This window comes from Vanessa cardui, chromosome 24 (assembly GCF_905220365.1).
Source record: "Vanessa cardui chromosome 24, ilVanCard2.1, whole genome shotgun sequence".
In the NCBI taxonomy this organism is placed as follows: Eukaryota; Metazoa; Arthropoda; class Insecta; order Lepidoptera; family Nymphalidae; genus Vanessa; species Vanessa cardui.
This window is the reverse complement of record NC_061146.1, coordinates 4,858,469-4,877,277: the sequence shown is the minus strand read 5'-3', so window position 1 is coordinate 4,877,277 and position 18,809 is coordinate 4,858,469. Positions and strand designations below refer to the sequence as shown.

Sequence of the window (18,809 nt, the reverse complement as noted above, 5' to 3'; positions counted from 1 at the left end):
TAATTATTATTATATATTACGATTGTATTGCACGCTTCAACTTAGTTAAATTTTGCTATATATTATATAATAAATTCTGCTTGGATTATTATGATTATATTATTGTGAGTACAATGATAAATATTGTACACGTAAACGGGACAAATAGGGGCTATTTTTTTAGTTCAGCGTATAATCTGATTTGATAACTCAGTGTCAATTATAAGTGAGTGTATTTGTCCAACTATTTTGCACAGTGAAGCACGCAAAACATTTCCTATACTAAAGCAAATCCGACGAATATTATAAGTTTAAAATATAATTACACTTAATTCTATTCATATACGTAAAAAATATTTCCATAATATACAATAATAAAAATAATATAACCGATTTAAAATGGGTTGGAAAATGGGTGATTTCGCTTAGGATGATATTGTTGGACACCGAAATTGGTAATTACTTTTAAATTTATTATTATGATATAAAGGTATTTATATAGGATTTTATTTAATATCACTTGTTTAAATCTGTGGGCAACTTGTTACTGCTAAAAATCACAAACCAGTCACAAAAATAGCTTACATTTTCAGCATAAACCAATCACATGTGGAATTAACACATGTATATATAACTACGTCACTGAATCAATGTGCTGTCATTGTTTGAAATTTTGAATAATCGAATAATAGAATTGATATTGTCTATGGACTCGTGGGAATATTAGCAAAGTTATCAGAAGATTGGAAGCAAAGTATTGTGGATAATAAAAAACTGTTTTAATTAAATATATAAGTTGAATAGTGCTGTATTGTAAGTAAATATATACATCGAGAATTATTTTTAGTGCAATTATAGCAGATTTATTAATAGATCGCATAGAATATGCGTGTCTAAGGTTTCTTTAACTTTACGCCTTATGTTGGTATAATCTATTGTATATTAAATTTATTTACTTTATTATATAACTTTGAATGTCGTTTTGCAATCATTAAACAAATAACAGTATTTATACGATTTGTATGTATTTAGTACTTAGAGTATTTCGTTTATATACTTGGAGGGTCTTTATAGGTACTTATTTTTAGGTTATTAATTTAAAAATAGAATGGCTTTTATTATATATTGTTATTTGTATTTTGTGTTTCGAATGTGACTCAGATACTTCATTGAATTGTTTTTAATTTGTAATTTTAATAAATTTGACTTTTTTCAGTGAATTGAAGAATGATAATATTTTGATTGAAGAATGGATTACTGATTTAATGATTTTTTTTTACATTCCTAAAGATAAAATGTATTGTATGCTAAAGCAGGACGTTGACACGTTATTATTGATTCAATTCAAATTAGAACGTATTCAACAAAATGGAGTTAAATTTCGTTAATTAGTATTGTCTATATCAAATACTAATATACCGCATTTATAACTACTCGCGTGTTTAATAAATAATAATTGAACATCCCAATCAAGAGACAAGAATCATAGAGAAGCTTCAACTGTCAAAAGAATAATGTCATTGTTTCGTCGTTACATTTTCAGTTGTGTGCGTTTGAAGATGTGATTGTGTGTGTTCTTACCGCTATCTATTAAACCTAATGGTACTGATTTTTACTAGTGGTATCTTTTTTTTGGCATATGTCAAATTGTATACTGACTAATTGACACTTTTGAATTGTCAATGTTTAATTTTTATTTTCGACGAAAAGGCAAAGGCAAAATTTATTGTGAAAATGTTTGATAATATTTTTTTTTATATTTTTAAATAAATTGCATTACACCAGTGTCACTTATGTATATTTTTTTTTATTTTTGATCATAATATGTTGTCAAATAAAAGCCATTAATCTAAGATCGAATTGAATTAAAATTGCGGACTTATCTCTTACTTAACTCATTTTAGTTTTAAGTGAGTTATTTGTATCATTAAGTAAATAAACAGCTTTTAACACTTAATATAATTACTTAGTAATTGACTATTACTCACGAAATATTTCTGTGTGATAGAAATACACAGTGTTAAAATAAATGATTGAAAATCGATTTTGTATTTTATTGTACTAACATTGTAAGTATAGTTACACAATCAGATTTAGTAATTTATTTTAAGGGGTTGGCTACGCGTTTTGTTGTTTTTTCTTTATTGGTCTGTGTAGGCATATGACTCCAATCCACCTGATGGTAACTGGTAAAGGAGAATTCAAATTTAAATAAAATTTAGGAAAATTCAAACGCGAAAGGAACAGGAACGCGCAAGGACAGTTAGAGAAAATGAATTGTGCCTGACATCATCGCCGTGTCTGTCTGTAAGATTTCTCTCTCTTGTTTCAAGGAACCCAGTTTATAAGAGGTCCTCTTGAATACGTGCGCTAGTAGAGAATGCCAATTTTTGGCAGAGACAACCTTTCAAATTTCGAACAATTTATTCTTTTTTATATTGTTCTGTTATTACATTTTTTCTTTTTATTATAATTTTTGTTAAGCAGGATATTTATTTTAATTGGTGTAGTGTGACGGTACTCCACTTCGCATTGCGTATATTTATTTAATTAATATTGATAGGTGGTTTATGTCCTGATGGAACGACCGGATAACTCATGGTATGTGGTCACCACCACCGATGTATGAAACGTTAACAATTCCTTACAATGCCAATTGAAGCTAAGATTTTTACTTTATGCCTTTAGTTACTGTACAGTACACTTGCTTGTCCGTATTCAAGGCCGGCCTATGACAAATTGAAGGAGTTCTATGATTTTTATATATTTTATTTGCAAAAAACGCAAATGCATGTTTATAGTGTTAAATGAGGCAAGTACTTAGCGTAAGTACTATTGGCAACTCGTGACAGTAAAAATAAAAAGAAAATTGTGAATAAATTATTCGCGACTTTTTATTTTAAGTACAAAGTGAGCAACATATGACTTCGACTTGGTGGTAGGGCTTTGTGCAAGCCCGTCTGGGTAGGTCCACCTACTCATCAGATATTCTACCGCCAAACAACTACTCAGTATTATTGTGAGGGCTGTGAGGACTTACTATTAGGTAGCCCATTTCGTCCGCCTACCGATGTCGTAAAAACAATCTATAAATATATATCAATCAATCAGCCCATTTTCGTCCACTGCTGGACATTGCATCTCCAATTGCTACTCGCATCCAGCTCCTGCCAGCCGTCTTGCGTAAGTCGTCACTCCACCGTGCCCGAGGACGTCCTATACGTTAAAACCTCGCCTGCCAGTGGTGCCGATCAGCAAACGAGGTTCTGGCGACCGACTGATGGCGGTATAACCATCAACAAAATAGGCAGCGTCACCATTGCGAGAAGCTACATTTTGCGATCGCCAATCTGCCTGCCCAGCGTGGCGATTATGGGCATTCCCTCATTTATACACAACACACATAAATATATATTTAAATAATGCCTTAGAAATCGTTTTTTAAATAGACACTTTTTTTTAAACGGTTGCTTGTTAAATATTGTTAATTGATCGGATAAATTTGGAAATATTTTGCCCAACGTTTTGAAAGTGGTTTTTTATCGTTGGAATTAAATTTTGTCGAAAGACAGCAGGTGCCAAACGTTTGATGGCCGTTCAAACTCGGGTAACATTTACAAATGTCTGAAATATTAATCACGAAATTCACTATATTATCATTACAAAGTATAAAACTATGTATGCTTAGATCTTAAAATCATGCAACGGATTTTGATGCAGTTTTTGTTAATAGATAGAGTGATTCGGGTGCAAGTATTCAGTATATAATACATGGACAATATAGTAAAGAAAAACTGATAACTTTAAAAATTTCTAAAGTTATGTCGTAAATTAACAAATTCTGTAATATATTTAGTATCAGCATTGCACCCGTGCGAAGCCAGGGCGGGTCGCTAGTGAGAATATAAGATAAATACTTAGACAATATGTTATTGAATTACTATGCTATTGAACCTTTTTAAATAAACATAGCAACACTTTGATCTTTGTTATTGCAATGATAACTGCCTGAAATTTATTATTAATCATTTTAAAGTTATCAGGTCTTGAGAAGAAAGCACTAATATACGTTTTAACGCTTTAATTCACTAGCATTTAAACTACACTAAATGATCCTTCGAGCCGGATTTTTATTTAAGTATTTAAAAAAGTATGATAATTGATATTGACATTTGAAATAAAAGTTAATGTGATTGTAAATTTTAATCCCCCATTATTTTAGAGTTTGTATGCATACAGATAGAGGACTCATAAAATCCGATGTCCCAATAACTTATCTAAAACTAATAAATTGCATAAGCCTCAACAGAGCTATAGACCACCCTCAAACGATGAATTAAATCTCAATTTATATTCCAAAGCCGCAAGTAGCAACGAAATGAAGCGAATAACTTTATAATGGTATAAAATAAAAAGGGGTTAGCGGTAACCGGATATTGCCTTCCGTGGCGACCCTTCGCTTCCGGTGAATTTTTTTTTATGATATCAATTGTGGATTCTGTCATCGCTTTCATTGCGTTTGAGTTGGATCAGGTGCAAGGAATAATTTCGCTTTAATTTTCTATAATCGACAATTTTTAAATTAAATGCATCCTGTGTGACAAAACACTGTAGCTCAAATATAAAGTTAAAACACTTTATTCAGTATAAAAGCGTTACACATTACGTGTACACTTGCTTATCGATTGTCAAAAATATACTAGCTGTGAAGCTATACAATTTTTATCAAAACTTTCGCTATGAAATCTTGAATTACTAATAATACAAAAAATGTTTTGTGTATATGGCGGAGAAACATCGCGATTCGATATATTATTGTCTTTGTCTATCATTAAATATTCTTGCTAATGACGCTTGAAACAGTAAATAAATAAAAAATAATAAATAAATATGAGACAACATCACATACATTACTCTGATCCCAATGTAAGTAGCTAAAGCACTTGTGTTATGGAAAATCAGAAGTAAAGACGGTACTACAAACACTCAGACCCAAGACAACATAGAAAACTAATGATAATCTTCATCGACTCAGCCGGGAATCGGACCCAGGACCTAGGATTGGCGTACCCATAAAAAACTCGACCACGGAGGGCGTCACACTTTAAACAGTATATAATCTAGTAATTATATTAAAATTTTTGAAACCACCATCACCAATACGACCCAACGCGTGGGACCTTGGATTAAGACCTGCCTGTGCAAACTTAAAGTATTAAGTAAAGTAAATAAATTATTTAAGAATAACCAACAACTCTGTTACAAAAATACTTTTTTTTAGTAATGTTCTAGTACTTTTGACACTGACTTTAAAAAAGGGACGTTTTCAATTCGACATGTATGAATGTAACATCGTTAGAATTAAATGATATTTGAGTATGCTGATCTATTTAGGCTATGCTTGGTTAGTTTTGCAAGTATATGTTCAAAGATACAAATGTCTGTATCGTGTTGCTCACGATTTTTTTGAAAACTGAAATGCGAATCGAATTTATCATTTTTGAATTTAAGTGACTTAAATTTAGGGAACAGTTTAAGTTTCACTAAAATCGGTCCAGTCGTGTCAGAGGTATAGGTAAATTGCTTGTAAGAAAATGTAGGTAGATAGTTGTATATTTATTACTTTGTTTTGAAGATGGTTAATTTTTTTATAAATTTCATACTCTTTATTTTTGTGATCAAGGGGGACTGAGACAATGTATTTACAGGCACATTAGTTCTATAAATGGCAACACTTTGACTATGTAACAAATGCATATTACGTCTAAACGTCTCGCTTACCTTTTCAAAATGAATATCAAAAATGACATCTGAAATCACTGAAACTAAATCAGATACAGTGATGCTCTATTACATAATCATCTCCTAAAAACCAATACACGGCATTTAATGGCCACTGGGCCATTTTAACAGAACTCCAAATATCAGTAAGAATATTTAAAACATCTGTTTCCAAAATCCACAAACATGAGGTAATTGAATTATCGAACGTTGCACAATAGAGAGTTGTTTTGAAAGCGGGAAATTGTGCGGGGACAATTTCGGCGAGATCTGCGCGCACGCTTCGCCGTCACGTGTACGGTCAGCATAACAGATACGTATACGTGTAATTTTTTATATTAAAATAATTCTACATGTTCATTTTATTCTTATTAAAAGATCTAAATATAATAAAATTTAAAGTTGGAAATAGTCCGAATTTTAGATTGTACGGTGAAGAGCTGGCTTAAAACTAAATAGGTACTCTTTCATTTAAATGTACTAATAAGTTAATGCAATCAAATTTCCTTTTACCTTGTATTCTTAAAGTTATACCTATTTGTTTTCTATTTTAAGTGTAAGTTACAATGATTAAAAATAATTAATTCTTCAAATATTGAACTCTAGTGAAAGATGTACGACGTTTACAATTTTCACAACTATTTGAATAGTAATGTCTCAGATATAGCTTTTAAAAAAGTATTGATACAAATGTGGAAAATTTTATGATGATGTAGGTATTTTCGTGATAAAACTTATCGCTGTGCTGAAAATCGCCAAAATCTTTTTTTTTAACTTTGACCTTGATTATTCTTTTTCCATACACAGAATGGTGGAGAAATTTAACATATTACTTTATATTTTTTGAAAAATTTTAACAATTATCGGCCTGTTGAAAATTTATCACCGAATGTCTAGATTGACTGGACTATATAGAATAGATATAAATTCCCTTAGCGGCAAAACTAACATTACGAGCTGGATTTTAATAAAAAATAATATGTCTCTTCAACATGGACACATTCTTGGGGTAAAAATGAGGGTCAAGATGGAAACTCGGTATTACAAGTATATCATTGCCTCTCGTGGTTTCAGTTTGTCTTATGTCATTTATCGAGGAGCGCCAGAATTTTATCTAAAATATTTCGAGACCATAACTCTAACTAACTTACTTTTCAGACTCGTTAGCAAGCCTGAAATATGTAGCTTTGTAAAATTTAGGCACTGTACTTCTTTTTCTTCTGCGTTGCAATCATTAATCCCAGCTATTGCCAGATTGTTTGTTTATGATACTCCACTTACCACGGTCTTTAGTCGTTACGCCCGCCGAACGAAGGAGAGGGTACCGCTGGTTTTTAGTGGGTAAAACCGGCGTACTTGGGCGCACTCGGCGTCCATGGCTCCGGGGAGTTTCACACCCCTTCCACTTTCCATCACGTGGGGGAAGCGCGTAATGTGTTTTTCCAGCGAGTAAAAAAAAGCACGGTTTTTAGTGTCATAGCCACTTATTTATATAATATGTATAATTTGGTTTTATTCTTAAGTAACATTTACGTCTTCAGAAAATAAGAGGCTGTCCCTGTTCAATATTCAGGTAAATATTGAGTTTGGGGCTCAATAATACATATGGGACGTAAGAACATTGAAAAATACAGACGAATTGATAACCTCCTCCTTTTTGAAGTCGGTTGAAAAGTAAAAGAAACTTGTCAATCTTTGTTGAAAATTTGGATACGATGATTGTGAGTTAAGTCCACAGAAACATCTCAATAACAATTAGTCGAAATAATTATTAAACATATTATCATTTAATTTTAATTAATATACCTTTGAGAAATACCACAATCCAAAAACTACTTAAATTTTCATAAAAGAGTAGATTGATTTATTTGAACTAAACTGTAAACTGCGTACTTAAAAGAGCATTGAATATTCAAAAACGTTTATTAAATTATGCATATATCATGTTAAAACTCGCTATGCTAGGTTACCTTTATTTGGAAACTACACATAGAAAATTTAATTGACGTCAATTCTCCCTGGTAATTAAGACGTGGTTCGTCAGAAAACTGTATGTGTGTGTGTGTTTAATTCACATACTTTAAAAGTGAATTTAAGCATTTTTTTTCGTTTCAGTGGTATAATTTTGTTATATCGAGATTTAAAGATTGAGATGCTAAATAAGTTTTACTTCGAAACCTTTTTCTTTTAAAGTTTCGGAAAAGACGGTCAAATTTCGGCCACAACGGCTGAAATTCGGACGAAATGATAATAATAATGAAACTGATAATAACTTTTTCATAACGTAAATTTACAATGGCTCTTGTTGCTGTCAAACCAAAAATGAACTTCATTTTAGCATAAAAGCAAATTTTACTTCAATCTTATAAAATATAACTCTTAAAAGTAGTTATAAATGGCTTAAAATATATGAATTTATGTTTAAATATCACTAGAATTTCAAGAACAAAATTAAAATGATTCTGCTGACGGTACACCTTGCGTACGAGCATCAGAGCTTTAGTTCAGCGCGTGCGTTTGTCACCGTGAAATTGTCGCACTCTTGCTTTCTCGTGACGTGATGTCCTTTCGCTTTAATTGCTACGGATCATTATTGTCATTGTCGAGGTTACTGACCTGCGCAATGCCATTGCATTCCGTTACAACCGGTAGGTATTTGAACGCGTTCAATTATTACAATATGTAAAATATTTTATGTATGTTCTGAATATTCTGGGTAAATAGGAACGTTAATGTCGGTCAAATTTGGAATGTTTAATTAATTGAATTCATAAAAATAATTTATGATTATTTATCATAATTATTATGTTTACTTAACGTTAAATAATTTAAATAGTAAATACTAGTATATAAAATATGTTTTTTTAAGTGTGTGTTGTGCGCTTTGTTTTATGTGTTAATTTAAGTGAAAATTTAAATGTAATTTTCACCATTTCCAAGACATCTGATGAACTTAGAAATGGCACACATAATTATTACTGATTACATTTAAGGTATATGTATATTATTGTGTAGGATAGCCAGTCAGCAAAAAAATAAGAAAAAACTAAAAATGTATGTAGTGTTCTCCTAGTTTCGATAAATATTTATTATTCTTGTTTCTTTTCTGTTTTTTTAAGCTTCAAGGTATGTTATTATGATGCCTAACTGTAAAAAATACTTATCCCAATAAAAATACATATATCAGAAGTTGCACCATAAGAAGATTATACACGTAACTAATCTTTACTGCACTTTAAATTGAGACCATTGCCTTATAATCATTGACAAAAAAGTATACTACAAATTTCATAGTATCGTAAGCATTTTGAGTTCATTCCTTTATCAATATTTATCTGAATCAAAACGATCTTATCTGTAACATTGTGGGTATAAATTTCAGTCGAGAAACTTGTACTAAATCAATAATTAGCGTTTCAATAGATCTAAAACCATTCTAATGCCATACGGTTTAACAGCTAATAATATTAATTCAACCAATACGTAATTCAATCGTACAGAAAATACAAAGCGATAAAATATTTAATCAAATTTAGTTATTGGATACAGCTGTTGTTATTTCAATGTTTCAGAAACCAGGATAAGATGCCAGAGCATTCATCTTAGTAATATTGTGTGTATTACTTATGGAACGCTTGTGAGTTTGAATTTTTAATAGGAATTCTTTTGGTTTAAGCTTTGAAGTCGAGCTTATATACGCAAGTATATAGATTACAATTTGTGAATCATAACCGAAGGAAGTGTATTCAAACCTGAAAAGAATTAAAAACGTAAAATATATTGAATCTTCGCGAAGTTTCAATATATTTAAGTTTACTTGGTGATAGGGCTTTGTGCTAGCCCGTCTGGGTAAGTACCACCCACTCATCAGTTATTCTACCGCCAAATAACAGTACTCAGTATTGTTGTGTTCCTGTTTGAAGGTTGAGTGAGCCGTGAACCACCAACCTTGGGAACTAAGACGAGTACCGTGTGCCTGTAGTTACACTGGCTCACCCTTCAAACCGGACTACAACAATACTGAATCCAATTGTTTGACGGTAGAATATCTGTTGGGTGGTTACCCACACGGGCTCGCACAAAGCCCTACCACAAAGTAAATAACACTATTAAATACAACCGAATGTGTATTTACTTAGGACCAGATCAATTTATAAATGGGTACTTATAACTACTTACTGATAATATTCAAAAACCTTTGAATTTGGTTATATAGAACGTTAAACTTAACAATATATTTAATTAACATAATATTTAATAACATTAAATGCTTATATTTATACAAATACGAATTCAAAATAGTTATGTATAAATATTGACCACGTGGAATGGTGGCAAGAATGCTAGCAGCATTGCCCCGTTGAATCGCAATTCCGATCCTCTGGGCTGAAATGAACCAGCCTTCCAGTCACCAGTGCAAGCTAAATATATTATATTACATACTAAATATACGTTATATTTAAACTCAGTATAGTTCATTTATAGAGTCGATAAAGATTTTCCTCTTCCTCAATCTGTGACGTATGTCTTGCCTCGTTAATCAGCTGATTTATTCAGTGATTCATTAATTGTAAGAGTATAATTAATTAGCATAAATAATTTAATTTATATTACTTCCATTTAAATATATCTGTGACGTGGTTTGAATCAATATAGAAATCAAGAAGAAAATTTCTTAATCATCAGACAGGAAATGGTGTCACTGGTATACAATTATCATTACATAGTATAAAACCAAGTCCCGTACCGCTGTCTGTCCCTATGTGTGCTTAGATCTTTAAAATTACGTACTTTCGATTTTCATGCGGTTTTGATGCGGTTTTTTTAAGATATAGAGTGATTCGAGAGAAAGGTTTTTCTATGTAATACATGGACAATTTAGTAAATACACATTGATAATTTTATAAGTATCTAGTGTGATATAATATCATTACACCCCTGCGAAGCCGGGGATGGTCGCCAGTATTATATTGCGCATGCGTGGTATGGGATACTTATTTCAAAAATTATAAAAAGTAACTTGTTTAAAAGTAAACGACAGTAATCTCATAGCTAAGCAAAGTACAACTCCCCCCTTGAGGGAATATTATGACGTTTTTTTTTAATAATAAAGTGTAACATATACCAGACTTTTCTAGAAATACACTGATTTAGATGGATTAAATAATGTATTAAATTAATGACTACAAAAGCATGGAATATTATATATATTTTTATATTCTATTTTACGTTTTTGTATGTCATAAATTTTGTGTTAATTTCTTTTTTTGTTTTTGTTTGTGGTGTGCAATAAAGTATAATTCATTCATTAATTCATAATACTAAAATTATTATTCATATTAAAATATTACAACATTAAATTAATTATTATTTACAAAATAAATAATTATGACAAAACATTGGATGACAATAATTAATTCCTCTTCTAATAATTACTTACATAGATTTTATTTTTTATTTATTTATTTATGTACCAACAGAGTATACAGAGAATTGTATAAATGAAAAATGTGTACATAGGGATAACTTATCTCTAACAAGAGATCTCTTCCAGAAACCCTGAATCTAGTGGAGATTATTTGTAATACAGATTTATGGATAATGCATGCTTTGATATATTGTATTATATAATATAATACAATATATCAAAGCATGCATTATATAACTTTCCACTCAAATTATGTCTTGTAAATTATATTGTTTCTGGAAGAAAGTGACGGTGAAATTTTACCTTTAAATGAGTTTAATTGTTTTAATGAGTATATAAACATGTTTAGGGAATATGTTTTTCGTAACTTTTTCATTGACGTGTTTTATCTTCTATACCTATTAAAAGGCCCTATACGAAATCGCCAAAATGATTATTATTAACAGCTCGCTCGTGTTAGGTTAGGTTAAGTTAGGTTAGATGAACAACTCTGATTATGCTCATTTCGACTTTACCAAGTGCAGTTGGCAAGACAGTTATGTTTCTTTTTACTTTAATCAAATTACATAGTATATCTACAGTCAAATTTCCAGTGGCTATGTGTGAATTTTAACGGAAGTACAATCAGCATCGTTGAACTGTAATGTGCTTACAACAGTAACAACCTGTAAATTTCGCACTCTTGGGCTAAAGCCTCCTCTTCCTGCGTTGATACAATGCGAGTTGGTAGAATTAGGCTCGAGGTGAATTATAAATAAAAATTAAGTACTTACACGAAAATTTAGTGGTGTTTGGCTAGGTTTGAACCCACAATCGTCTGCTAAGTTGTAAGCTTTCTTACCACTTGGCTCTCATGACTTAATAATAAGTTCGAGAGTGAAAATAAACATAAAAAGGCAACTTCTATATTGTGTCGAATTGTGTTTGTCTTATCTTGTGGCTCTATATAATGCAGCTAATTCCTTCCTGGTTCAAACTCAGGTGGGACTCATAAAGAGTTTTCGGACGATAACTCTTAGCAACAGTCCTGGACTCTGATAGTTGGAAGTTTACACTCCCTTGCCTCGGTAAGTACGTCGAGTCGTTGGGCTGCGCTTGAACACTTTTTAATTAGATTTGTCGTCCCATCGGATTATAATGATACGATCATCTTTGTTTACGTACATATTTGTGCAATGTAATACTTATATATTAGTAAATTTTAAGAGAAGTTTCGGATGAAATTTTACTCCACGTGTATCCGACAAGGCGCATCAAACAGCGTTAAAGAATATGCTCTTTGTATATTATATTTAATTCTATTACAACATCCACGGTCCCTTGCCTTTTTTTACATTGTAGTTTGAAACATTTTGGCGTTTCATATTTTTAATAAACATCAGCAGATCTACGCTGGACTTCAGGTTTGTCATCTTCTTGGAAGCCTACACTGACTTTTTCTTGATACCATTTTTACCCATATATTTATACAAGATGATATGAAATAAATCATCATTTACAATTAAAATTTTTAATGATTATTTCAAGAATATATGTATTTGTGATGGGTAAGGTTCGTTTGTCTGCTAAGTTACAAACGTCAATCAAGATGTTATCTGGGGCGTGTTCGTTTCACACTCGTCTCCAACGAGCGCGTCTGATTGTTGAAAGGTTGCGAAAGTAACATTACTGCGTTATTGTCAATGGCAATCTACTCTTTCTTGGAACAAGTGTAACCGTACGTACGTACATACGTATTGTACGTTGAACTCTTCAATATATTACCTATATAATGGGTTTTTTAAAGATTTACAAGACAAATAAGTTGATTATTTACAAGGAAACCATAAATGAAAATTATTTTTTTTGTGTAATAATTTCTGGGTATTTGGCTGCCAAACTTGAGAGCCGAAATGGCCAAATGGTTAGAACGTGTGCATCTTTATCGATGATTGCGAGTTCAAGCCCATTGTAATTCATCTCGTGCTCTGTGGTGAAGAAAAACATCGTGAGGAAACCTGCATGTGTCGAATTTCATAGAAATTCTGCCAAATGTATATTCCACCAAAACTGGTGGAATATGTTCCACGCCTTCTCCTCAAAGGGAAAGGAGGCCTTAGCCTAGAAGTGTGGAAAATTAACAGGCTGTTGTTGTTGGCTACCGAGTGTTCTATCTTCAAATATATATTTTTTTATTATATTAACTGTTTCATTGGTATTCTTTCTGTTATAAGGCAGTGCACCTGTGTTTGCACAAACTTATTGCGTTATAATTTCGCTTACAACTGCGTAAGCGAAATTATAGCTGTCCTCTGTTCAGATCAAGTCTAAATTTGCCAGGAGAAGACGGATCATTTTGTTTATCACACTTGGCATTTGTATAATAAATCTTCTGTGTGTTTGATTTTTATTTTATGAAATATTTAAGCGGCATACGAGCCATCTGATGTTAAGTGGTCACCACCGCCCACTAGACATTGGGTCTATTATAAAAATTAAGCTTCCCTTACTTCTCCAATGTTCCATTAAGCTGGGGAATTAAGATGTTGTGTCCCTGGTATTTTTGGTTACATTGGCATACTCATTTTTCAAACGGGAACATAACAATACTGAGTACTGTTGTTTGGAGGTAGAATGTTGATGTGTGGGTGGTACCTACCCAGACGAACTAGCACAAAGCCCTACCACCAAGTAAGTCCAACTTATATTGTGGGACTGTTGGACTCGAAACGTGTATGGAAAGGTGAAGAGAGGAAGGCTGAATATTTATCTCAGACTTCAAATTAGGTATATCTTTTTAGTTACAGTTCTAGAAGTAACAGTGCTACTGAAAACTTAGAAGATAAAACTGGGAAATTCTACTAAAAAACATTACTAAATATATTGTTACTAATTATATAAGTGTATATATTGATATGTTCCTAATGATACATGGAATGTCGACTATTCCTCACAACAATAATCACTCAGCTTAATAGTAGCTGAGGGGCAATTCTACTTTTTCTACCGGTTTCGATATGATCCCGATTATAATTCAATTCAACTTCGACTAAGCTGTACCTGGATCGTTGTGTTAGTTGAATAATAGATGGCTAAACAATAACTAAATCTATTAGATTATCGTTACAAGAATTAAAACGGCAGCCGATACTACGGTGTTTTGCATTGGTTTCTAGACTTCATTGGAGTCTACATTTATCGTCCTTAACTAGAAGACTCAGCTCCACAGCTTACGCAGTCAGAACGGTTAGAAAACTAACTGATATTGATACCGCTCGCCTCAAATATTTTGGTCTTTTTTACAGTATTATGTCATATGGTATACCTACCATTTACAAGACAAGTTATCCTTTCTATAATAATATTCCGCAGAGATTTTTAACATTGTCTTTTCTTAATTTCAAGTCATATAAAAAATACGTTGGTAAAGAATACATATGCATCAATACAAGATTATAGATAATAAAAAAGCGTAGAGTAGGTACATACATATCTAATTGTATTTAAGTAACATAACTATGCATATTTAAATTTTGAAAAAGAAAATCTATTGAGTTTCTTCCCGGTTCTTCTCTTTAGAATCTACATTCTAAACCTGCGGTAGCTTCACCTAATATAGTTGTTAAATGAAGATTCGAAAGTTATGGTAAAAGCCTACTTGAATAAAGTGTGTTTTGATTTGAAGATTTGACACTCATATCATCTTATTGCCCTGACCGATGATATAACTCGCTTATTTTTCATCTCGTTATACAGAACGCGATTGAAAATGCTATTTATGGCAGTTATTTGAAATTTTAATTTTCAAATTCATAAAGGATTTCTCAAAACAACTTTTGTATTAGAAATATTACCTTACAAATGAACAAAGTCTTTTAATTTTGTGTTTAACCGAAACTTACTTTCACATTTATAATATTAATATATATTAATAACAACTCAATGTACGGAAAAACTCAAAAATAAACAATTGCTACTGGCAGCACTCGACTTCAACGATAAATAAAATAAAAAACCATGGCAGCTATGTAAAACTTGTAACATTTCCTCCTACCTACGAAAATTGGCCGATCGCCATGGGATGAGCCCGAATACGCCACGTCTACATTTTGGTCCATAAAGATGTAAACATCACGTTGTCTCGCTCTAACGCAGCGTCACATTCGACGGAAGAAAGAGATAGGAACATAAGATGCAGTTTCACAGCTAATGAAACGTAACCACTGTCCGGTTGCGCCTACGCATCTCGTGCCAAATTTGTCTCACAGCGAAGATTTTTTTTCGTATTTTTTTTTTAATAATAGACAAATAATAACCTTTTTAAATTATTCCATTTTTAAATGTATTTAATGTATCTTTAATTTAATAAATAGAATATACGAAAATCGAACTATCTTGCAGCTTAAATTTTTTCAAGTTAAGATAAATTCGTTTAAAATTGATTCTTACTCCAGAAGATTTAAGACTTAAAATTTATTAATTGAATGTTGTTGTACTTAAGTTGTACTAGACAGGTAATAGCAGAAAAAGATCCGCGTTAAATAGCCTACACGAATAGAGTCATGCTCTTTTAGTTATAGCAAAACTTATGAAGTGGAAAAGAGACGGCTATATTTCGATGGTATCCTCAAGAAGCTCGATGCATACATTTGTTGAGTCAACAGGTTTTGCCAGGTGTTACCAACTGTTTTTGTTCGAACTTTTGTCGTGAACGTAACTTTTTTAGTAAAAATATCTTTACATTGTGTCAAGATTTATTTTCTATGTATATACGAAATACAAGTTTTTAAAAAAATAGCTAATTTTGTTGAAGAAACGAATTTTATGTAAGTTTTAAATATCGGTTGGGAATTTTGTTTGCAAATGGCAAAATTAAATGTTTACATTCGATCGCACACATGACTGATTCTCGTTGAAAATGTTGAGGGCACCTGGATCGAGCGTTCGCCCGTTCTGAGGTGCGCGTGCGCCACCAGTCTATCGTGCACACCCGCCGACGCGAAGTGATACACCGTTCCTTAAACGTTATTTAAACTTCGCACTCCCATCGAAAACTCTGACACTTAACGCATAGCTTAAACATTGACGTTCGAAAAACTTAGTGAAAAGTGAGAAATGTGTAATTTTTTTTTATCGTGAATTTTGTAACGATGTGTAATGTAAAGTTAATGTGACAAGTTGCGGTTAAAGATCAGAGCCGTTCTGGATGTACTAGTTTATATATTGCGTATATGTTTTACTCGTATTAGGTACCTACGAAGTGCTGTGCTAAGAAAAGAACTATAGAATTGAAGATATCGAAATAAAATTGAATTGGTACGTATTTTTATACATTATTAATATTTTTGCATCACTAGCAATCATTATAATATATGACTTTGAAATTGATATATTAAAAAAAAAACAGCAAAACCTTTGGCAGAATATTTTACAGCTTTAAGCCATTTGAAAATTATTTAAAAAAAAATTGCTGTCATTAAAGAATTTTTTAAGATCGGTATTTAATATTCAGTTCGGAAATGTTTGGTATTAATATATTATTTTTATGATTTATAATACTATGTTATAGTAGATATATTTAATATATTAACGAAATTTATGTGTCGGTAAGTTTAGTTACACGAAGCAAACAAATTCAACCTTTCGACCCTAATTTGAATATTTATAGGAAAATGAATGGTTGAACAAACTTGTAATGAAAATTTTTAGAATTATATTTGTAATTTAATTTAGTCCGATACAGTTGTAAAATACATTCATTGTAAAATATTTTATTATTTATATTTGCTTAGTTATTTAATTATTTATAAAATAATAGAGTTATAAAAAGTTAATATAATATACGAACGCTATAAACCTTATAACTTTGTGCTTAAGTCAAGCTCGAATTAAAAAATGTAATAAAATATTCACTACAACCTACTACCGATTATAACAATGCATATATTATTATTGAGCAATGTAAGATTATTCATTTGTTTTAAAATAAAACAATGTAATATAATTAAATAATATGTATATTAAGATGATTTTAACGAGACCCTATCCAAATTTATTTCTAACTTAAGTCATATATAATATTATTGATTTTGCAATGTATAAATTCATATATTCATTTACTTTTAATAGAAAACTAAATTAAAAAAATAATTTTCGAAGATATGTGTGGATAAAGGTAATATGTATTTTGTAAAAAAATAATTTTATATCTTAAATTTTATATATTACGACGTAAAATTGAATTTTTACAAAATGTTACGACCATCTTCATCCATACATGTATTTATTTGTGAGCGAAATTCATTTGAAAAAAGCTGTAATTTATTATAATTTTTCGTTATAATAATTATCTAGTTTGGTTTAAACCATTAAGAAAAATATATCAATTAAATCAATATAATGCTACTCTGCAATGAATTAGTAACATTTGTTCTCATTAAAAAGTTAACATTTATTAGAACTAGCTAAGTAAAATGCATTCAATATATTATATGTTTATGGTAATAGAGTTCGATTTCGTTTGGCAGTAATATAAATATAATATTATAATATGCCAATCGAATATTCCTAACCAGATTTAACCGGTTGTAATGTTTAAATATGATTTGATCTCTCCCCTCCGATACATTAATATTTCAGAGGTGATGAATGGTTTATTTCATTTACTTTTCTAGGTGAAATCATAAAATTATTTTTACATAAAACGTTAAACAAATATTCGAAACAATCAGTATTCTAATTAGAAAAGTAGAGATCGTATTATTTCAATAAAAATTCGCACCGACGGATCAGCTTCATAAAAAGACTAATTTTATATGATACAAATAATATGAACAAATCAAAAATTCTACCACTTTTTATTGTAATGAATAAATCCTGACAGTTGCTACTTCTTGGAAACGTCATATTGTTCTGTTTAATAAAAGTCAATAACAGATAATAATCCAAAAAAGCACCATTGACACTAACCACAAAGGTAAGTTACATATAAAAACTCCTTACGTGCACTCATGTCATAGTACAAAGTTTTATTAACACATATAACAAAAGCCAATATGGCTACCGTTTCCAGTGATCGGTAATCATAAATAAAAATGAACCGGCGACCATGAGTCCAATTGCACATGTTTCATCCACTGTGCTATCTCGATCCGATGCGTCAATTGTACTGTTATTAAAATAATCATCTCATTTTCATCTCGAAGTCGTAACAACTTGAAAAGGTTTAACATCTCGTGTTAAGATAGTTTTTGCGTTTATATTTCATATTATTTGCTTCTCGCTCTTTTTCTCTCTTTAAGCGTTACCGCTCCATCCTGAGTCATAGTATGTTTTAATATAGTTTGTAACGTTACAAGATAAAGGGGCAATATAGAACAAAAAATGTTCCTAATCATATCTTTAGTAGTTCCCGAGATCAGTACATTCAAACATACAAACAAACTACAGCTTTATATATTAATATAAATATTCCAAACATTGATCATTCATAAACGTAAATTTAAATTCAATAATAATCATTCTTTATTCAAAATTTTAAATTCGAATAAAGAATGAGGAACCATAGATCATAGACGGTATTATTTTTAAATAAAACCTTTTTCAATGTTTATTCATTCATTCTAAACACAAGTGTGTTTAA

The 18,809-nt window shown here is 31.0% G+C and overlaps 1 protein-coding gene across 1 annotated transcript in view; it reads left to right on the top strand.

Annotated features, from left to right (window-relative positions):
* Window positions 1-16,131: 16,131 nt before the first annotated feature.
* Window positions 16,132-18,809, top strand: part of LOC124540059 (putative transcription factor SOX-15) — a 124,951-nt gene continuing 122,273 nt past the window's right edge. The window contains exon 1 of the mRNA XM_047117466.1: window positions 16,132-16,483. The gene's annotated coding sequence lies outside the window, so the exon portion shown is untranslated. The remainder of the gene's footprint in view (window positions 16,484-18,809) is intronic.